The sequence below is a fragment of the Triticum dicoccoides genome, chromosome 6B (genome assembly GCF_002162155.2).
Source record: "Triticum dicoccoides isolate Atlit2015 ecotype Zavitan chromosome 6B, WEW_v2.0, whole genome shotgun sequence".
Classification (NCBI taxonomy): Eukaryota; Viridiplantae; Streptophyta; class Magnoliopsida; order Poales; family Poaceae; genus Triticum; species Triticum dicoccoides.
The window spans coordinates 139,086,038-139,110,079 of NC_041391.1; positions in this window are offsets into that span (position 1 = coordinate 139,086,038).

Consider the following 24,042-nt stretch of genomic DNA (forward strand, 5'->3'; position numbering starts at 1 on the left):
ACCATACGTCTTCTTCAGATCCATCTTTTTGGGTGAGGCATTGCAAATGCTTCGATAGCACAACAATGTCATCAACTAAGACCATTTGTTTTTCATGATTTGTACTGTTGATCAGTGACGCCACGAAATCCTGTCGAACCACATCTAGCTGGTCCCTCTAGGTTTCAGTAACTTCTGATCTCTTTTTTAAGTTGCTAGAGCCGATTTTCCTCTTTTTATTATCCGTGTCCTCGGAATCATTTGTAGACTCTGATGGAGTCTTGTTTTTCCTTTTTTTCTCGGTATCGTACAAAGCATACTCGTCATTCTTAAATAATTGCAATACCACATTTTTCTTTTTGCCCCCATGATTTGGTGGCGTCGATTCAACCACACTTACTTCTTGCTGCTTTCGAAAGGATTCATCATGGATGTCATCATCTGCGAAGGCACGGGGCACTTCAGGCTCTCGCGACCCCGTAGCCTTCACAGAGTGCTGCTTACTCCGTATGTTGAACGGAATCTGCCATACGAAATAAACCGCATGTTAGCCTTTAGCAGATTCTTGCTCAATTATAGGTAAAATGTGCATCACCTGGAATTCTTCAAGGCTTGTGGTGGCTTTGGAATGCATTTGCTTATCTAAACTAGGAGCACCCTAGATATCATCCACCTCTTTCAAAAGCTTATGAATACCACTGAAATCTTGTTTGAGTTTTCTTTCAGCTCTTTCTAATGCTTCATCCTGTACGTGGAAGATCACATGTTATTTCTGAAATGACAATGATTGTTTCATAATTAAGTTAACATGCGTACGTCAAACTCTTCATCAAGGTTCTTCATTGGGGGCTCCATGTCATCATTTTTTATTCCCTGGTTACAATGGTGCTTAGCAGCCACCTCTGTGACATCATTTTGTTTCCCCTCGTCAGAAGCCTGCTTAGCATTCTCAATAGAGGCCTCCATTGGGTGTGAAGGTGCCCCGAGGTCAGAAAGATGTATGTCCTCCAGTCCTGAAAATATTCCGTCGCGTTTTGTCTTTAAAAAATACATGTTAGTCTGGGGTGTTTTCATAGGAAACTAATTTAGAAAAAAAACTTGGACACGTAAATTTCCAATTATATATACTAATCTAATTATTCTAGGCTTACGTTCAATTCTTTGATGAGGTCCTCTGTGAGCTTGCCATTTGTATGGGTACGCCTAAGGCACTCATTCATTTTCTTTTCAAGGGTGCACATCCTATCAACTTGTTGTGCACTAGCCTCCCGCACGAGGGAGGAAACTTCTTGCAAGTCAGTCAATACACGTCCGACGAGTACCTTAATCTGAGACTTTGAAATAGTTAGAATCGTATGACTTCATACTAGTTGCAATGTTACAATATATATTGGGTGCCTGATGTAACTCATTTACCTGAGCGCCAGTCTTCGGTTTGGCCGGCGTACCATCTCGTGCTAGAATGAAAGGCCTCATCAGGTCCTCAACATACTACAGTTTAGTGTCATTAGTATGATTTAGAAAATATACATGTTACATAATCCAAGCAATGTGCTGACATTTTACCTCTCCAACTCCTAGATAATTATTCTGGATTATATTGTAAACCTTTTTTGCCTTCTCCTCGCTCAAGTTCTGGATCAGCGGCCTTAACCTTGATTCATACGAGATGCTAGAGTCCAATTTGTGCACTCTGAACTTCTCGTAGTACCATGTCTACATGACAACAAAAACAGTTTACAAAAATTCTCGTACATTATGTAATGTATGTTAGGTAAGTGATAATTTTACTACTACGAGTTACCTGCAGTAGTGGTAGATTCCCCTCCAGAATTGCATCACCATTTACAAAATTCTTCATGCTATCCATAAGATAGTCAAGTGTTAGTTGTCCAAGATTTGTGCCCTTTATCGTCTCAACGTTTCTAACAATCCCAATATATTTGTTATCCACATACTCCTATTTTGTTCGGCATACATATTTGCCTATGGTGTACAAGAAAAATGGCCTGACAAAATTTGGTGTGTCGTCGCCTTTCATCTTGACTAGCAATCCTTTGAAAGTTATTTTGGTGTCATTACGGTCTTTCAGTTTCTTCCACAACTCCATATTATCATCAAGATTTGAAGGGACGTGTTTCTTCCCATGGCAGGGCATGCCTGTTATATGCACTACATCTTCTAGTGTGATCCTACATGGTCTCCCGTTGATGATAAAGGCATCATGCTCTGCATCATATGAATTAGAGATGGCCATGCACAGTACACGTCTGATTTTGGTGCTAGGTGTCTTGAGAAGTCCACCCAGTCCTATGAACTGGATGTACATCCTTTGCTGCGTGTTTAATCCCTTTATGAACTCCTCATATGGCGTCAAAGAAGCATCCTGGGTTCAATGGATGTGCAAGTGCGATTAGATTTAGCATGGTATACAATTTAAACACTCATACAGACGAATACAACTTATATATACCAACATAAAAATTGTGCTCTACGCTACTTCATGAGGTAATTTGTTTACAAGAAAGCTGAGTTCCATGAATGTGCAAATACTAGCATTAGATTCAGCTTGGTTACGTTTGAACGGTCATATAAGGTAATCTCCATTGCAAGGCGCTGATCTGAAATAAAATCAAGATTCGAAAATAAAAAGCTATCCAACCGTGGTCTCCTCAACTCTAGGCGCTAATCATGGTCAGTAGTATGGAATTAAAACATGGGTCATCGATGCCTTCCATAACTCATGCGGAAGGAAAAAAGAAGGCAAGCGCCCGCAGCCCTAATTGGTGTTGACAAGACCAGAACCTAAGATTTAGCCTGGAATTAATCAATGAACTGCCAATCTGGTAGGAAACAAATCCTAGCACCCTCCCCTAACACCCCCCAACTTAATTTGTTTAAAAACATGCTGAGTTACATGAATATGCAAACAACAAGTGGGGTTGCAGCAAGAGATCATGGGATTAAGATCGTCGCACAAAAAATAGCAGCGGGTGCACCAGGAGATCATGGGGAGTTACCTGAGGATTCATGTTTGGCTCCATCGTGCGGTCTTGCTAGATTCCTGGGTTGCTCCGTCCTTCGGTCTTGCTGCTTTGGGTGGCGCAGAAGGACGAACTATGATCTATGAGGTTTCAAAGGATCCCTATTTATAGGGATCGTAACAACCCGGGCATATATCCACGTATAGATTTCTTTGGTTGGAGGAAATCAAGGGAGGGGACCCACCTGGTTGAATATTAGGGGGGCATGGAGAGTTTAGCAAAGGTAAGTTATGGTGTAAAAAACTAAGGTAAGTTGCATAACAACACTTAGGTCTCCTGAGAATCACGATCGTCAAAAAGATATAGTTCCCGTTTCTTTGAAAATCAGCCAAAAGAACTGGACCGCTTTTATTATTGGTTATAAGTAAATCACTGGACCTTTTTTAGGATGAAAACTGGTTCTAAAGTCAACTAGGATTGACTGTTCACACGTGAAGTATTTTCCTCTCTCTTGTGAAGCTATTTTATTGCCCATCCGTGCTCATACCTTTCTTCCTCATATATGTGAGACCAAATTTTCTTGATAATACTGAATCATGTATGGTGCTGCTCAAGATGGCACGACACCATGGTTTTCGCTTCGGTGAGATATCGACGAAATAACTGAATTTCATTCATTTCAGCACTCACTGCAATATTTGCCTTTCGGCCAAAATATTTCAGCCTCACTGAATTTCGGCCAAAATATTTCAGCACTCGCTGAAATTTTTCTAGAACTTCTAACTAGCGATGTTAAAAAAATTATGAAACTTCTAACTAGCAACGTAATTGTTCTGAATCTTGTCCAGACTCCGACGAAACTTAAATATAAATTTAAGAATTCAGTTAACCTTCCTAAGCTTCAAATTCTTGTAAAAAGCAATATATGTTTCAACGTCTCCCATGCAGACCAAATTTATTTCAAGAGTAGTATTTGGAACCAGTACGGTGAAGTATTACAACTTGATTAATCCGCACTGGACTAAGAACATGGCTAGGAAACCTTCTTCGGGACTAAAACCAAACCACACCCTACTCTACCGCTTCATAACCAAATGTACACTCCATATCTAAGAAAGGACCATTGCTAGACTAAATGCTTGCATTTCATGATCTTCAATCGCAGCTGCATCCGATAGGCTAGCATTGTACGTCTTCAGCCTTTTCATGGACATCAATTTGTTGTAGGGAAAATTAAGAAGGACAACAGACAGCTCTCTTCTATAATTGTCGATGTATGCCTGCATGGGAGGATATGTTAGTATCATTCCATATGCTTACAAAATTGACAGAATTTTAGGTGTTACTCTGCGTACTTGGTCATAATGCAGTCTAAGATCTTCTCCCGTAAAGAATTTGATGTTCTTCAGCATGTAGAGTGCACAAGAAGAACTACACCAATTAATTCTGTTAGCAGCATTTCACGTATTAACAATGAAAAACATAATTAGAAGCTAATAATGTTGACTGACTTGTCATCTTGTCTTGGCACATGCACATGCTTTACTGTCCATTGGGTCACGTTAATGTCTTGCCATACATGGTTTTGTGGTCCATGCAGGAAATATGCCCTAGAGGCAATAATAAAGTTATTATTTATTTCCTTATTTCATGATAAATGTTTATTATTCATGCTAGAATTGTATTAACCGGAAACATAATACATGTGTGAATACATAGACAAACATAGTGTCACTAGTATGCCTCTACTTGACTAGCTTGTTAATCAAAGATGGTTAAGTATCCCAACGATAGACATGCGTTGTCATTTGATTAACGGGATCACATCATTAGGAGAATGATGTGATTGACTTGACCCATTCCGTTAGCTTAGCACTTGATCGTTTAATATGTTGCTATTGCTTTCTTCATGACTTATACATGTTCCTATAACTATGAGATTATGCAACTACCATTTACCAAAGGAACACTTTGTGTGCTACCAAAGGTAACTGGGTGATTGTAAAGGTGCTCTACAGGTGTCTCCGAAGGTACTTGTTGGGTTGGTGTATTTCGAGACTAGGATTTGTCACTCCGATTGTCGGAGAGGTATCTCTGGGCCCACTCGATAATGCACATCACTATAAGCCTTACAAGCATTGTAACTAATGAGTTAGTTGCAGGATGATATATTATGGAGCGAGTAAAGAGACTTGCCGGTAACGAGATTGAACTAGGTATTGAGATACCGACGATCAAATCTCGGGCAAGTAACATACCGATGACAAAGGGAACAACATATGTTGTTATGCGGTTTGACCGATAAAGATCTTCGTAGAATATGTGGGAGCCAATATGAGCATCCAGGTTCCGCTATTAGTTATTGACCGGAGACGTGTCTCGATCATGTCTACATAGTTCTCGAACCCGTAGGGTCTGCACGCTTAAAGTTTGATGACGGTTATATTATGAGTTTATGTGTTTTGATGTACCGAAGGTAGTTCGGTGTCCCGGATGAGATCGGGGACATGACGAGGAGTCTCAAAATTGTCGAGACATAAAGATCGATATATTGGACGACTATATTCGGACATCGGAGAGGTTCCGAGTGATTCGGGTATTTTTCGGAGTACCGGAGAGTTACGGGAATTCGCCGGGGAGTATATGGGCCTTATTGGGCTTTAGGGAAAAGAGAGAGGGGAGGCTGCGCCCCCCCCCCCCAATGCTTAGTCCGAATTGGACTAGGGGGAGGGGCGGCGCCCGCTCCTTCCTTCTCTTCTCTTTTCCCTTTCCTTCTCTCCTACTCCTACTACTTGGAAGGGCTCCTAGTTCTACTAGGAATGGGGAAATCCTACTCCCGGTGGGAGTAGGACTCCCCTAGGGCGCGCCATAGAGAGGGCCATCCCTCCCCCTCCTCCACTCCTTTATATACGGGGAAGGGGGCACCCCTTGGAGAGACAACAATTGATCATTGATCTCTTAGCCCTATGTGTTGCCCCCCTCCACCATAGTCCTCCTCGATAATATCATAGCGGTGCTTAGGTGAAGCCCTGCATCGGTAGAACATCATCATCGTCACCACGCTGTCGTGCTGACGGAAATCTCCCTCAACACTCGGCTGGATCAGAGTTCGAGGGACGTCATCGAGCTGAACGTATGCAAGAACTTGGAGGTGTTGTGCTTTCGGTGCTTGATCGTTCGGGCCATGAAGACGTATGACTACATCAACCGCGTTGTGCTAACGCTTCCGCTTTTGGTCTACGAGGGTACGTGGACAACACTCTCCCCTCTCGTTGCTATGCATCACCATGATCTTGCGTGTGTGTAGAATTTTTTTTGAAATTACTACGTTCCCCAACAGTGGTATCAGAGCCTAGGTTTTATGCGTTGATGTTATATGCATGAGTAGAACACGAGTGAGTTGTGGGTGATACAAGTCATACTGCTTACTAGCATGTCATACTTTGGTTCGGCGGTATTGTTGGATGAAGCGGCCCGGACCGACATTACGCGTACGCTTACGCGAGACTGGTTCTACCGATGTGCTTTGCACACAGGTGGCTGGCGGGTGTCAGTTTCTCCAACTTTAGTTGAACCGAGTGTGGCTACGCCCGGTCCTTGAGAAGGTTAAAACAACATTAATTTGACGAACTATCGTTGTGGTTTTGATGCATAGGTAAGAATGGTTGTTGCTCAGCCCGTAGCAGCCACGTAAAACTTGCAACAACAAAGTAGAGGACGTCTAACTTGTTTTTGTAGGGATGTTGTGATGTGATATGATCAAGGCATGATGCTATATTTTATTGTATGAGATGATCATGTTTTTGTAATTGAGTTATCGGCAACTGGCAGGAGCCATATGGTTGTCGCTTTATTGTATGCAATGCAATCGCCCTGTAATTGCTTTACTTTATCACTAAGCAGTAGCGATAGTCGTAGACGCAATAGTTGGTGAGACGACAACGATGCTACGTTGGAGATCAAGGTGTCGCGCCGGTGACGATGGTGATCATAAAGGTGCTTCGAAGATAGAGATCACAAGCACAAGATGATGATGGCCATATCATATCACTTATATTGATTGCATGTGATGTTTATCTTTTATGCATCTTATCTTGCTTTGATTGACGGTAGCATTATAAGATGATCTCTCACTAAATTTCAACATAAAAGTGTTCTCCCTGAGTATGCACCGTTGCCAAAGTTCGTCTTGCCCACACACCATGTGATGATCGGGTGTGATAAGCTCTACGTCCATCTACAATGGGTGCAAGCCAGTTTTGCACACGCAGAATACTCAGGTTAAACTTGACGAGCCTAGCATATGCAGATATGGCCTCGGAACACTGAGACCAAAAGGTCGAGCGTGAATCACATAGTAGATATGATCAACATAGTGATGTTCACCATTGAAAACTACTCCATTTCACGTGATGATCGGTTATGGTTTAGTTGATTTGGATCACGTCATCACTTAGATGATTAGAGAGATGTCTATCTAAGTGGGAGTTCTTAAGTAATATGATTAATTGAACTTAAATTTATCATGAACTTAGTCCTGGTAGTATTTTGCAAATTATGTTGTAGATCAATAGCTCGTGTTGTTGTTTTCATATGTTTATTTTGATATGTTCCTAGAGAAAACTGTGTTGAAAGATGTTAGTAGCAATAATGCGGATTAGATCTATGATCTGAGGATTGTCCTCATTGCTGCACAGAAGACTTATGTCCTTGATGCACCTCTAGGTGACGGACCTATTGCAGGAGCAGATGCAGACGTTATGAACGTTTGGCTAGCTCAATATGATGACTACTTGATAGTTTAGTGCACCATGCTTAACGGCTTAGAATCGGGACTTCAAAGATGTTTTGAACGTCATGGGCCATATGAGATGTTCCGGGAGTTGAAGTTAATATTTCAAGCAAATACCCGAGTTGAGAGATATGAAGTCTCCAACAAGTTCTATAGCTAAAAGATGGAGGAGAATTGCTCAACTAGTGAGCATGTACTCAGATTGTCCGGGTATTACAATCGCTTGAATCAAGTGGGAGTTAATCTTCCAGATAAGATAGTGATTGACAGAGTTCTCTAGTCACCATCACCAAGTTAGTAGAACTTCGTGATGAACTATAGTATGCAAAGGATGATGAAAATGATTCCCGAGTACTTCACGATGCTGAAATCAATGAAGGTAAAAATCAAGAAACAGCATCAAGTGTTGATGATTGACAAGAGACAAGACCACTAGTTTCAAGAAAAGGGCAAAGGGAAAGAAAGGGAACTTCAAGTAGAATGACAAGCAAATTGTTACTCCGTGGATAAGCCCAAAACTGAACCAAATCCTGAAACTGAGTGCTTACACTGCAAAGGAAATGGTCACTCAAAATGGAAATGCCCTGAATATTTGGTGGATAAGAAGGATGGAAAAGTGAACAAGGGTATATTCGATATACAGGTTATTGATGTGTGCCTTACTAGTGTTTATAGTAGCCCCTGAGTATTTGATACTTGTTCGGTTACTAAGATTAGTAACTCGAAACAGGAGTTACATAATAAACAGAGACTAGTTGAGGGGAAGTGACGATGAGTGTTGGAAGTAGTTCCAAGATTGATATGATCATCATCACTCACTCCCTATACTTTCGGGATTAGTGTTAAACCTAAATAAATGTTATTTGGCGTTTGCGTTGAGCATGAATATGATTTGATCATGTTTATTGCAATACGGTTATTCATTTAAAGTCAGAGAATAATTGTTGTTCTGTTTACATGAATAAAACCTTCAGTGGTCATACACCCAATGAAAATAGTTTGTTGGATCTCGATCGTAGTGATACAGATATTCATAATATTGATGCCAAAAGATGCAAAGTTAATAATGATAGTGCAACTTATTTGTGGCACTGCCGTTTGGGTCATATCGGTGTAAAGCGCATGAAGAAACTCCATAAAGATGGATTTTCGGAATCACTTGGTTATGAATCATTTGATGCTTGCGAACCGTGCCTTTTGGGAAAGATGACTAAAACTCCGTTTTTTGGAACAATGGAACGAGCTACTAACTTGTTGGAAATTATATATACTGATGTATGCAGACCAATGAGTATTAAGGCTCGTGGCGGGTATCGTTATTTTCTGACCTTCACAGATGAATTGAGCAGATATGGGTATATCTGCTTGATGAAACATAAGTATGAAATAGTTGAAAGGTTCAAAGAATTTCAGAGTGAAGTGGAAAACCATCGTAACAAGAAAATAAATTTTCTACGATCTAATCGTGGAGATGAATATTTGAGTTATGAGTTTGGCCTTCAATTAAAACAATGTGGAATAGTTTCACAAACTCATGCCACCTGGAACACCACAGTGTAATGGTGTGTCCGAACATCGTAACCACACTTTATTAGATATGGTGCGATCTATGATATCCCTTACCAATTTACCATTATCATTTTGGGATTATGCATTAAAGACAGCTGCATTCACTTTAAATAGGGCACCATCAAAATCCGTTGAGAGGACGCCTTATGAACTGTGGTTTGGCAAGAAACCAAAGTTGTTGTTTTTAAAGTTTGGGGCTGCGATGCTTATGTGAAAAAGTTTCAACCTGATAAGCTCAAACCCAAATCGGAGAAGTGTGTCTTCATAGAATACCCAAAGGAAACTGTTGGGTACACCTTCTATCACAGATCCGAAGGCAAGATATTCGTTGCTAAGATGGATGCTTTCTATAGAAGGAGTTTCTCTCAAAAGAAGTGAGTGGGAGGAAAGTAGAACTTGATGAGGTAACTGTACCTGCTCCTTTATTGGAAAATAGTTCATCACAGAAACTGGTTCCTGTGATGACTACACCAATAAGTGAGGAAGCTAATGATGTTGATCATGAAACTTCAGATCAAGTTACTACTGAACCTCGTAGGTCAACTAGAGTAAGATCCGCACCAGAGTGGTACGGTAATCCTGTTCTAGAAGTCATGTTACTAGACCATGATAAACCTACGAACTATGAGGAAGCGATGATGAGCCCAGATTCCGCGAAATGGCTGGATGCCATGAAATCTGAGATAGGATCCATGTATGAGAACAAAGTGTGGACTTTGGTGGACTTGCCCAATGATCGGCAAGCCATAGAATATAAATGGATCTTCAAGAGGAATATGGACGTTGATAGTAGTGTTACTATCTACAAAGCTTGACTTGTCGCAAAAAGGTTTTCGACAAGTTAAAGGTGTTGAATACAATGAGATTTTCCCAACTGTAGCGATGCTTAAGTCTGTCCGAATCATGTTAGAAATTGCCACATTTTATGAAATCTGGCAAATGGATGTCAAAACTGCATTCCTTAATGGTTTTCTTAACGAAGAGGTGTATATGATGCAACCAGAAGGTTTTGTCAATCCTAAAGGTGCTAACAAAATGTGCAAGCTCCAGCGATCCATCTATGGACTGGTGCAAGCATCTCGGAGTTGGAATATACGCTTTGATAAGTTGATCAAAGCATATAGTTTTATACGGACTTGCAGTGAAGCCTGTATTTACTATAAAGTGAGTGGGAGCACTACAGCCTTTCTGATAAGTATATGTGAGTGACATATTGTTGATCAGAAATGATGTAGAATTTTTCTGGAAAGCATAAAGAAGTGTTTGAAAGGAGTTCTTTAAAAGAAAGACCTTAGTAAAGCTACTTACATATTGAGCATAAAGATCTATTGAGATAGATCAAGAGGCTTGATAAGATTTTCAGTGAGTACATACCCTGACAAGATTTTGAAGTAGTTCAAAATGGAACGGTCAAAGAAAGAGTTCTTACCTGTGTTGCAAAGGTGTAAAATTGAGTAAGACTCAAATCCCGACCACGGCAGAAAATAGAAAGAGAATGAAAGTCATTCCCTATGCCTCAGTCATAGGTTCTATAAAAGTATGCCATGCTATGGACCAGACCTATTGTATACTCTGCCCTGGTTTGGCAAGGGAGTACAATAGTGATCTAGGAGTATATCACTGGACATTGGTCAAAATCATCCTTAGTGGAATAAGGATATGTTTCTCGATTATGGAGGTGACAAGAGGTTCGTCGTAAACGGTTATGTCGATGCAAGTTTTGACACTGATCCAGATGACTCTAAGTCTCAATCTGGATACATATTGAAAGTGGGAGCGATTAGCTAGAGTAACTCTGTACAGAGCATTGTAGACATAGAATATTTTGCAAAATACATATGGCTCTGAATGTGACAGACCCGTTGACTAAACTTCTCTCATGAGAAAAACATGATCGCACCTTAGTACTCTTTGGGTGTTAATCACATAGCAATGTGAACTAGATTATTGACTCTAGTAAACCCTTTGGTTGTTGGTCACATGACGATGTGAACTATGGGTGTTAATCATATACAGATATGAATATTGATGTTAAATCACATGGCGATGTGAACTAGATTATTGACTCTAGTGCAAGTGGGAGACTGAAGAAAATATGCCCTAGAGGCAATAATAAAGTTATTATTTATTTCCTTATTTCATGATAAATGTTTATTATTCATGCTAGAATTGTATTAACCGGAAACACAATACATGTGTGAATACATAGACAAACATAGTGTCACTAGTATGCCTCTACTTGACTAGCTCGTTAATCAAAGATGGTTAAGTTTCCTAACCATAGACATGAGTTGTCATTTGATTAACGGGATCACATCATTAGGAGAATGATGTGATTGACTTGACCCATTCCGCTAGCTTAGCACTTGATCGTTTACTATGTTGCTATTGCTTTCTTCATGACTTATACATGTTCCTATAACTATGAGATTATGCAACTCCCGTTTACCGGAGGAACACTTTGTGTGCTACCAAACGTCACAACGTAACTGGGTGATTATAAAGGTGCTCTACAGGTGTCTCCGAAGGTACTTGTTGGGTTGGCGTATTTCGAGACTAGGATTTGTCACTCCGATTGTCGGAGAGGTATCTCTGGGCCCACTCGGTAATGCACATCACTATAAGCCTTGCAAGTATTGTAACTAATGTGTTAGTTGCAGGATGATGTATTACGGAACGAGTAAAGAGACTTGCCGATAACGAGATTGAACTAGGAATTGAGATACCGACGATCGAATCTCGGGCAAGTAACATACGGATGACAAGGGAACAGCGTATGTTGTTATGCGGTTCGACCGATAAAAATCTTTGTAGAATATGTTGGAGCCAATATGAGCATCCAGGATCCGCTATTTGTTATTTACCGGAGACGTGTCTCGGTCATGTCTACATAGTTCTGAACTCGTAGGGTCCGAAATCTTAAAGTTTGATGATGGTTATATTATGAGTTTATATGTTTTGATGTACCGAAGGTAGTCCGGAGTCCCGGATGAGATCGGGGACATGACGAGGTGTCTCGAAATGGTCGATACGTAAAGATCGATATATTGGACGACTATATTCAGACATCGGAAAGGTTCCGAGTGATTCGGGTCTTTTTCGGAGTATCAGAGATTTACGGGAATTCGCCGGGGAGTATATGGGCCTTATTGGGCTTTAGGGAAAAGAGAGAGGGGAGGCTCCCCCCCCCCCCAATGCTTAGTCCGAATTGGACTATGGGGAGGGGCGGCGCCCCCTCCTTCCTTCTCTTCTCTTTTCCCTTTCCTTCTCTCCTACTCCTACTACTTGGAAGGGCTCCTAGTTCTACTAGGAAAGGGGGAATCCTACTCCCGGTGGGAGTAGGACTCCCCTAGGGCGCGCCATAGAGAGGGCCGGCCCTCCCCCACCCCTCCTCCTTTATATACGGGGAAGGGGGCACCCCTTGGAGAGACAACAATTGATCATTGATCTCTTAGCCGTGTGCGGTGCCACCTCCACCATAGTCCTCCTCGATAGTATCATAGCGGTGCTTAGGCGAAGCCCTGCGTCAGTAGAACATCATCATCGTCACCACGCCGTCATGCTGACGGAACTCTCCCTCGACACTCAGCTGGATCGGAGTTCGAGGGACGTCATCGAGCTGAACGTGTGCAAGATCTCGTAGGTGTCGTCATTTCGGTGCTTGATTGGTCGGGCTGTGAAGACGTACGACTACATCAACCATGTTGTGCTAACGCTTCCGCTTTCGGTCTACGAGATTACGTGGACAACACTCTCCCCTCTCGTTGCTACGCATCACCATGATCTTGCATGCGCGTAAGAATTTTTTTGAAATTACTACGTTCCCCAACAGTCCATTGATTCGCAGCGATGCTCTAAGATGTTTTTCCACCCCACATATCTGCCAAAGTCCATGGTATGAGAAGTTGCTCACGGTTCATGGCTAGGTATGATGCTAAATCCTTTGTTATATTGAAAGACGTTTAAAATCTCACCATGTGAACCTCTTGTGTGCGTTCTAGGTAGCCGAAAAGTGAATCAAGAATCTGAATCTCCCTCCTTCTGGGGTTTATGACCACAAGGAACCAGTGGGTGTTCGCCATGTTCGTAGGCAGAAAAAACTGGACAGCAAAGATGATTACATCAACATGCTTAATAATTAGAAAAATAAATGTGTTTATGTCATGGTCAGATGGTACCAGATCATGTCTGAGGTAGTTGTCTCCTTTTCTTGTTCCATGACTGCCCGCCAAAGCGGCCTCGTGGCAGTTCTCTACCTTACCATCTCTTTCGAGCATAGCAATGCCTGCCACCCTCTCAATGTAAACCAGCTGCCCATCCCTTATATCATTAGGATGATCATCACGCATGATCTGAATCACAGCATCAACCAACTAAAACAAAATTCAAGTTAATTGTGGCATTCAAAAAAAATTCAAGTTAATTGTATTGGGCAAAAGAAAATTGATAAACTAATTTGGGCAAATATCGTACTTCTTCACCCAACCATTTGTCATCTTTGCCTACATCTGTCATAGTGAGGCATTGCAAATGCTTCTGTTGCAGAACAATGTCATCAATTACCATCAGTTGTTTATCAAGATCTGAGGTGTTGATAATTTTGGCCACATAACTCTGTCGAAACTTGTCAAGGTTGGTCTCCAGTGTCGAAGTACCTGTGTCTGTATCTTTTAAATTGCTTGCACGATTTTTCCTCTTTGTATTCTTTGTGTCCTTGGAATTGTTGGTAGACTCCGATGGAGTCCTGTTTTTCTTTCTCTTCTTATCACTATCATACAGAACAAAATCTTCATTGCACAATAATGAAGATGCCACTCTTTTTCGGCTGCTCGCACGAGTTGGTAGCATGGAATCAACCCCACTATCTTGTCGCTGCTTTGCTAAAGAATCATCATAGTTGTCCTCATCAACTGGGAAGACATGGGGCTCTTCTGACTCCCTTATTCCCTTAGCCTTGGCAGACCGGTGGTTGCTTTTGGTACCTGCCTCTGCACCCACCTCAATACTAACATCTTCATCATCTTGATTTCTTCTTTCTTCAGCCTTTCGCACATTCTCATTGTGCCTCAAATTCAGAGGATCCTGTGATTCGAAATGAAGCACTTGTTAGCTTGCAATCTGCGCGAACTAAAAAAACAAAACCAGTTAACTGTAAAATGTGCATCACCAGGAAAGCTTCAAGGCTTGTGGTGGCTTTGGAATGCTTTCGTGAATCCAAACTCGGAGCACCCTATGATGCATCCACCTCTTTATAAATATGTGAAACATTCTTGAAACTCTCCTTGCAAGCTGCAGCAACAGCTCTGTCTTCTTCATCCTGAACGTGGAAGATCATATGTTAGCTACGAATCTGCATTAACTTAAAACAAAATCAGTTAGATGTAAACTGTGTATCACCATGAAAGCTTCAAGGCTTATCTTGGCTTTTGAATGCTTTCGCGATTGCAAACTAGGAGCAGGCTGCAAATCTTCAGATACGTTCTTCTTGGGGGCATCCATGTAATCTTTTTGTATTCTCTTAGTAGAAATGCCTTTGGCAATGACCTCCGTGTCATCTTTTTGTATTTGCTGGCGAGTAGTATTCTCTCCTGGGACCTCCATTGGGTCCGCAGGTACTCCCAGGTTAGACAGTTGTATGTCCTCGACTCTTAGGCGATCAGCATCAAATATTCCATAGCGGTGGTTCTTTAAAAAAAATGTGTTAGTGTGGAGGGTATTGACAGTAAAATTATTTATAGAAACTCACAATGGTATACTTACATTGAATTCTGTGTGAGGTCATCCGTGCGTCTGTCGTTCGCAAGGGTACGCCTAAGGCACTCGTCCATTTTTTTCCAAGGGTGCACATCCTATCAAATTGTTGTGCACTGGCCTCCCGCACAATGGACACAACTTCTTTAAAATCAGCCAATACACGGCCCATGAGTGCCTTATCCTGCAAATTACAAGCAGTTAGGAGCATATGACTTTGATTGTACTTGCAAAGTTACAATATATATTTGTGCGTGATGTTCATCATTTACCTGGCCGTCATTCTTTGATTTGACCGGCGTCCCAACTGGTGGCGGATTGAAAGGCCGCAGTAGGTCATCGACATACTGCATGTTAGTGTCGTTAGTATCATTCAAAACATATGGTACATAATCCAGGCACACATTACTAACACTTTACCTCTCCAGCCCCTATATATTTTTTGTTGATTATGTTGTCAACCTTCTGTGCCTTCTCCTCACTCCAGTTTTGGATCAACGGCCTTAACCTTGATGCATACGAGATGGTAGAGTCCAATTGGTGCACCCTCCACTTCTCGTAGTACCACGTCTGCATTACAACAAAAACATCTTAGACAATTTTCCATAAAATTAAATGTATGGTATGTTAATAATGATTTTATTACCTGCAACAGTGGTAGGTTGCCCTCCAGATTTGCTCCACCATTTACAAATTTCCTGGCGCTAGCCATAAGATGGTCAAGCGTAAGCTGTCCAAAATTGGTGCTCTTTATTGTCTCAAGGTTTCTAACAATCCCAAGGTATCTGTTGTCCACATACTACTGTGTTGTCGGGCATACATATTTGCCTGTGGTGTACAAGACAAATGGCCTGACAAAATTAGGTGTGTTGTTGCCTTTCATCTTGGCTAGCAATCCTTTCAAAGTTACTTTTGTGTCACTGGGGTCTTTCAGTTCCTTCCACAACTCCAAAGTATCGTTGTGATTTGAAGAGACATGATTCTTCCCCATGCAGGGCAGGCCTGTTATATGCTCCACATCTTCTAGTGTGATCCTACATGGTCTCCCATTAATTATAAAGGCATCCTGCTATGTATCATATGAATAAGCGATGGACTGGCACAGTAGACGTCTCATTCTCATGCCAGGAGTCTTGATAAGTTCACCCAGTCCAATCAACTTGATGTACGTCAGTTGTTGCGTGTTTAAATCTTTAATGAACTTCTTGTATTGCAGCAAAGAAGCAACCTGAGTTCCTATACGTACCAATAGTGTGATTAGATTCTTTATGGTATTCATTTAAACACGCATACAACCGACTAGATCTAATCTATGCCAATATCAAAATTGTGATCTACAGTACTGCATGAAATCATAGAGCTTCTGGGCCATATAATGAACACCAAACATAGAAAAACAAGCTATCTCTATCGGCAAATTGACTGATAATAGTATTGATTTTTAGTAGAAAGAGCAGACTTTGGTCTATGTACACTACTAAAGTTTCAGGCGTCACGCTTATGAAAATAATTGCATACATGATCAGAAGATCAATAGTTTATAGATAATCTCGAAAAAGGAATGTAGCAGTTCCATTGCAAGCATTCAAGACCACATACTCCTTAGTTCCGATCATATTAAAAAAGATCAATTAGTAAAGACCATGCAAAATTAAGGGGAATCACCAACAGTTTCAATCACTGGAGATTAAGAACTCATTTAGAAAGCCTATGCCAAAAAATTAGCAATTTCCAAATTTTAAGGCATATAAATAGAGACGATAACCCTGATTTTATTGCACATCTAAGTCCTATGTCATTGATTTTATGCTAAGATTCGTGCAAGCCTTTTTTTCATTTTTTTTCTTTTCTTTCTAGACACACCCATCTCCCTTCGGTAAAATAGGGAAAATTATGGGATTGCATGCAGACTTGGGAAGGAGAGAGTATGCAGAATACAAGGATCTCGATCATTACCGGAGGATTCTCTCGATGGCGACAGGCTCCATTGCCGTTCACTTTCATTTTTTGCTTCGCCAGCTTCTCCGACGTTCCCTTCTCTTTCGTCGGCTTCTCTGACATGCCCTTCTCTTTCATCTTAGGATACGCTGACGCAGGCTTCAAAGATGACGGCTCCGTCGGTTTCACCGACCTGGAAGCTACTTTGGGCGGCGTGGGGTGGTAATTCGGTGTAGTCATGGAAGGCTAGGTATGGGAGGCGTGGGGTGGGAGGCGTGGGGTGGAGTATTCATAGGGGATTTGGGATCTCACGAAGAGGTAGTTTTAGATCACGTAATATTTTTTTGGGCGATGCTATTGCGTGTGTGCTCGCTCTGGCGAGCGATTTCCAACTAGACATGCTTTATTAGGTAACCACGTCCAAACAGGAATCCTTTAAATTAGGAAGGAGAGAGATAACTGAAGAGAGTTTACAGAGGATAGCTTACCTGCCGATGTTGAAATCAGGGGGGGCATAGAGATTAGAGGGGAGATCTCTTTAGGCCCACCTGAAAATCAGGCGGCAAAAATATTAGAATCGTGGGGGGAGAGAGATATTGGGATCAAGCGTTGCCAGGCTCGCTCGTCAAAGAGCGTTTCCGGTTGTTATTTTTTAGCAAGTTCTTTTTTTTTGAGAACTTTTTTTATCAACTCAATCTCAACCGTGAAGCGTCTGGGCTTCTTGTGCTTTCTTATATGGGCCTATTACAATGGGATGAGCCGAGTTTAAATGAGAACATGCGAAAGGAAAGCAAGGACTCCAACAGGCGGGAGGACTCCAACAGGCGGGACGAGCCCCGTCCCAATTATATAGGACGGGCATGCGCGAGGGCGCTTCGTCCTCACTGCCACGACTCTCCAAAAATAGTTCCTCTACCTCTGCGTCCTCTCGATTCCCTCTTCCTCCGCGTCGCCCACTCTCCCAACAATCTGGCTTCTGGAACGGTGAGTTCTCCTTCCTACCAATTTTGTTAGTAGTTCTCCAGTAGCAGCACATACGATGGACTTCTTGTCAATTTCTTGTTCTCCTGCTTCTTTATTTTGTGCGCACAGATTCAACTGCCTTCAACATGTAGTCCGTTGCCTTATGAGAATTTTGCACAAAGATTCATCTGCATGCAACATCTAGTCTGTTGTCTTGTCAATTTATTGTTTTTCTCCTGCTTCTTTAGTTTGTACACACAGATTCATCTGCATGGGCGATGAACAATTCATAGATACATGTTTATTCTTGATTGTTGATGCAGTTGTTTAGATAAATATTTCAAGAGCGTAAATTTTGATTGTTAATTCACATATACTCCCTCTGCAAGGAAATATAACAACTTTTGGCTCACTACTTTAGTGATTTCTTTATAGAGGGAGTACGTGTTTAGTTTAAATTGTTCATGGACTTGTTTACATAAACTTTCCATAGTTCCAGAATTACTATACTATATTTCATCTCGGCTTGTTATTATCATGTTATTGTCATGATTCATGTCTTATACTGGTTTCATCAATTACAGTCCTTTGGCATGGCGTTCGTGAAAGATTATGCTGTCAGGGCAGATGGAAATACCGTATTTTTTGTGAAGTACACAAACAAGGCTAGCAGTGTTGAGTACTGCATTCGCAGATTCAAATACTGGCTGCAGAACGACAACCAGAAGATAGTTGCACTAGATGTGGAGTTCATTTGGCCTCGTAGTCCAACACAGATGGCTGCCGTGGTCCAGTTATGCGTTGGCATCTATGTCCTCGTGTACCACATAAGCGTTGTTGATGAGCACTGCGGCCTGCTTGCCGCCTTCCTGCTCGACGAGGAGTACACCTTTGTTGGGGTGGACATCAACAATGACGAGAAAAAACTCAAGCGTGTTGGTCTGGTGGTACGAAACTTTGTGGATATCTAGAATTTGTGGAGAGTGCCTGATCCAGTGACGATTAAGCCGAAGTATGGCTTGGCTGACTACGCTGGTTCCATCATCCACCATAGCTACAACAAGATGAGGGATGCTCTCACAGAAGATGACCACCATATATGGGCAGAAGCGCCCTTGCCCTTGAATAACATCTATTATGCTTCCAGGGACGCGTATGCCACCTACGATGTATACAGGCGACTGGTGAACTTCCAAAAGGGGTTTGAGAGTCAGTGCCAGCATCTCGCCAAACCATCTAGGCGGTCGAGGAAGTCCGGAAGGAAGAATGAATCAAACTAAAATGTTTCTTCTATTTATCTAGCTGATAGTCTGTAAACTTTATTATACTGCTAGTAAGTCATAAGTTCAAATTTCCTACAAGTTGAATCATCCTTTATTCTAGCTGTCTTGCCTAATTTGATCCGCATTCAAGAGATATTATACTTAAGACGTTTATTTTCTTTCGGTTTCGCTAGCTATGATACAGAATGCGATAGCCATTTTTACCAAAAGATTATTTCAGATTTATAATGAATATTGTTCTCAACTGGGTTTGAATAGAGAAAAATTATTTTTTAATTGCATAGAGAAAGTTCATATTTTTTAATCAAAAGAAGGGTCGCCCCCCTGATTTTCCATTAACAGAAACCACATGGTCTTTGAAGCCCCTGATACAAACTACAGCTAGAAACTAAATTAATCAACTAGCAGCACAAATCATACATGGTAGCAAACCCAGCCAGACTTAACATCAAGGTCCAAAAAATAAGACTACGGCAAAGGATAGAAAATATAGCTGAGAGATGCGCAGGCGACACCGCAGTACCCTGTGACCCCACCGATGAACTGTACAATTCACCTGCTACATGCTCTAGCCTGCGCATATAGACCAGCAGCACCTCTTTGTTTATCACCTTCATCTGCAATACAGACCATCCCATGATCAACAAGAAAATTAGCTATACAAGAATCATAAGATCGCTATACCATTTATTTTGTAATCTCATATTATTCCTGCATTACCAAAGAGTGTAGAACACAAATGATGCCCTTCCCGCATGTCCAACGCAAACACTCATAGGTAGTTCTACCATCTCAACTCCATGATTTAAATTATTAATAAAAACCCCTTAAAGATTCCATCTGCATTACCATCGTTCATGATTATAGCCGGGGAAACAGCAGCCAATAAAGCAACCACCTGTGTAAGCCCTATTTTGAGTCCTGAATAGGACCCAATCCTAGCATTTGCTCTAACTGCAACATGTCGTCCTCTCATAGTCATCATCACCCAAGACAGAATGAAGACGTAACCCAATAGATGCATAACTGCTATCAACATAGTTTTCGCACCATACCTAGTGTAAAGGACACTCTTGCGTTGTCGTGCTACTTTTGTGGCTCCTCGATCAGCATGTTCATAACCACCTCGATCTGAAGATCTTCACGGGTGGTGGTCTTGAAACCGAAAAGAACGGATTTATGAACCTTGAGATCTTCACTGTCAACAAAATCACTCCATCCCTTGCCGAAGATGATGCGGCCATCGTCACACTTGTGGTACTTGACCGGCATGAAACTGACCTTGCACAGCCGAATGCCAGCAAGCCCATCTCCCGGTATCTCCACATCTCCTGGGGTCTTCAGGGCATCGACAACTTTCGCCGATAATCTATGTATGCACCATCATAGGAAGAAAAATGATCAAATATGTGAAGGAGCAGTAAACAAAAGGATCTTCAGCTACATCTACATATATTACATAAGGATCTTTAGTTATGGGAAACAAAAGGATATGCAAAAACACACATCAGTGTATTCACTGGTTTTAGCTACAATAGCATATCATTAATCTTTCTCTCCATGAAAAAACAAAGAAAATTAGATATAAAATAAAAAATACTTGTACACCAAAAACATACCATCGTCTTTCCTCCTATGTTCGACTTGGTGAAGCGGTTGACAAAGAATACACCTATATAACCTTTCTTCATCGCCAAAAGGTCATGTAGGTTACGCTCCTCTTGCTTGGTCAGATTAATTCCCTTTGTTATGACAGCTGATTCTAGAGGATTATGCTCTTTGTTTTGATCGCATGTCCTTGGTAGGTTGCAGTAGTACACCATAGGAATGTCTTCAGTCAAATCGAAGGAGACAAGGTTGCCTTCTCGCAGGTCGAAGTCTTCAACAAACTTGCACCAGTTTTCACCACCGATGATCGCCCTTGAATTCCCTTTGTACACGCCAAAATCATACGTGCGGCTCCCTCTCGCTTGAAAAAGCAATGAACTGTCTGGGATGGCACTGAACTGGTGCCATGCGTAGCATGGCACGATCTGTAGATGTAGAATTAAATTGCTATTTATTTCCTACATTTTTTTAATCTTCAAAGTAGAGGGGAACAAACACAATACAAGTAAAAATTGACATGGTTATTTATACCACAGCTGAAGTGTCCCCATCTAGCCTGATGGTAAATGTCAAGGTTAGGCAAGTTTGACCAACTTAAGTGAGTGTTTGGTTCCAGCCACACCTTAGACAAGCCACACTTGGGTCCCACATGGCATACACACAATAAGTGTGGCAAGGTTCCCTTAGGCTTGCCAACTTGTGGCTCTCATTTTGATGAACTAACCTTAGGCAAGCTTGGGAAAAATGTGTGGCAAAATGTGGCAATGCTAGTGCTCTCTTCGACATGTATGGTTGATCCTTCATTTTTTTACTATATGGTACTATCCCATTTAGTTTCTTATGTAGCAACTAATAATTTATGCATTTATTTTTTCAACGTCATTTGAAGATATATTTTACGCTGTCATCAATTACATTATATTTCATAGACTATGTGTCTGCTGAATTATCATATTAAATATACTTACGCAACATTTTGTACTACATGTAGGTCCTAAGTAACGACGTTGACAGCGACCCAGAAACCCAGAGGATCTTCAGGAGGCAGAAGTTGAGGCAGCTGGACAGTGGTGAGCTCGAGAAAGCTATGAGGCCTAGATTCGAAAAGGGCTACGGATGTCCTCACTGCAACAAGGTGATGAAAGGTGACCTGTCGTGTACCATCAACCATGCAGTCGGAACATCCCAAGGCAGCACCAAGAATGGCTACGCTTTCAGGGTGAAGCATGCCGCGTATGCCGACTACTTGATGAGGCTTCTTTGAGTCTTTAGGGAAGTGCGCACCCTCGCAGCTAGAACTGATGCTCTTTTGGTTTTAACTATGCTAAGTACTACCCTATGCTATACTTTGTTGGTGAACGTTTATGGTCGAACTATGTGCACCAGTACTACTAAGTGGTGCTTGCTTCTGTATATATGGAAGCGTTGAACTAAGGTAGGATTATGCTAATTGGTGTGTGGTTTGGCATCTCTGCTTGTTAAACTCGTGCTCATTAATCATCGCCTCATTTAGATTAAGTAGCATAAAACCCTGATTGGCTAGGTTCGTTTGAAGCTAGTTAAGCTTGTGAGCGCTCGTTAACAGATTTTGATGTGTTATGGTATACATGATGACTATGTACATGTGGTTTTCAAGAAGAAAGATGGTGACTCAAAAAGGAAATGCACTAGTTTGCTTCCTAAGGTGTTGATCCAAGTAATACTAGAACCATCGTGTTTGTGGCGTGGCTACATGATGTTCACAAAGTCTCGATCCAAGTAATACTAGATCACTTGATGACAATTTGATCTGATGTTTTCACAAGTCTTGAGCATTAGAGTTTATGTACACAATTTTCAATCCCCAACCCATCCACCCCGGACATGATATTTGGATTGCATCACATAGATGTACAAAATCCAGTTCCTAGCTCCTGCCCCAAGCGCCTACGCTTGTGATTTTTTTCCAGGATCCTAATTAAGCGCCTAAATAAGCGCCGCTGCATTGAAGGTGCCCAACGCCGACCAATCAATTTTTCTCATAAGTATTTCCACTATAGTAGGTAACTACCAATTACTCCTCGCATCTCTCCCCCTAGGTTACGCTCTGAAACCATCGCCGCCGCTCACACGCCCGCCTCCCTGCCGCCGGATATGAAATCCACTCATGGAGGTCGATTGGCCGTCGTGACAGATCGTGGCCATGGACGTGAGGGGCCTTTTTCATGGATGGCGTCGTCACAGATCGGAACTTGCGGGGCTTACCACCGACGTCGTCGTCCATCGCATGGATCAGGATCCCCACGAGAAAGCTTTGGACTACTCGGTGTCCGACCCAGAGAAGCATCATGTCAACGAGGTGCAGTACTCCGTCGTCGATCACAAGCATCATCACATGCATGGCATGGACTGGAATTCCATTACGGTAATTTTAATTTTTTGACCCTAGATCTGTCTTCAAGTTTAAGATTAGAGGTTAATCATTAAACCATCAATACATTGTTGAATTGTCATAATGGAATCTAGCTCTAAATATAATGTTGATCATCAGTATGTAATGATCATTATTTATTCAATCAATCTTTGAGAAATTAATGGTTCATCCCATCCACAATTTAGTGCATTTTGGTTTTATGCCAAAAGTAAGACATCATAAAGGTTGTGCATGTTTATTGACAAATTTTTTAAAAGTACATCATATGATTTATGCTTTCATATGGATTTGATATTGCTTTTTTCTCCTTAAATTTTCAAAGTTAATAAATATTTACTTTTAAAATAATTTATAGGCACTACAGTATGAAACTTAGGGAATATTACACTACTAGGAAAAGGGCTATAGATGATATGGCCACTAATGGCGCACCAGACATGTGGTGCGCCATTACTATATACTAATGGCGCACCATGTGTTGGTGCACCATTAGTAATATATTACTAATGGCGCACCTGTTGTGTGGTGCGCCATTAGTAGTTTTGAAAAAAAATAAAAAAAATTGTTACTAATGGTGCACCGTTGTATAGTGCGCCATTACTAGTTGACATAGTAATGGCGCACCGCACCCGCAGTGCGCCATTAGTAGTTTTGAAAAAAAAATAAAAAAATTTGTTAGTAATGTCGAGCCCCACCTCCCCTCGCCCCGTCGCCCCCCTCCCCTCGCCGCCCCCTTGCCCCACCTCCCCTCGCCCCGTCGCT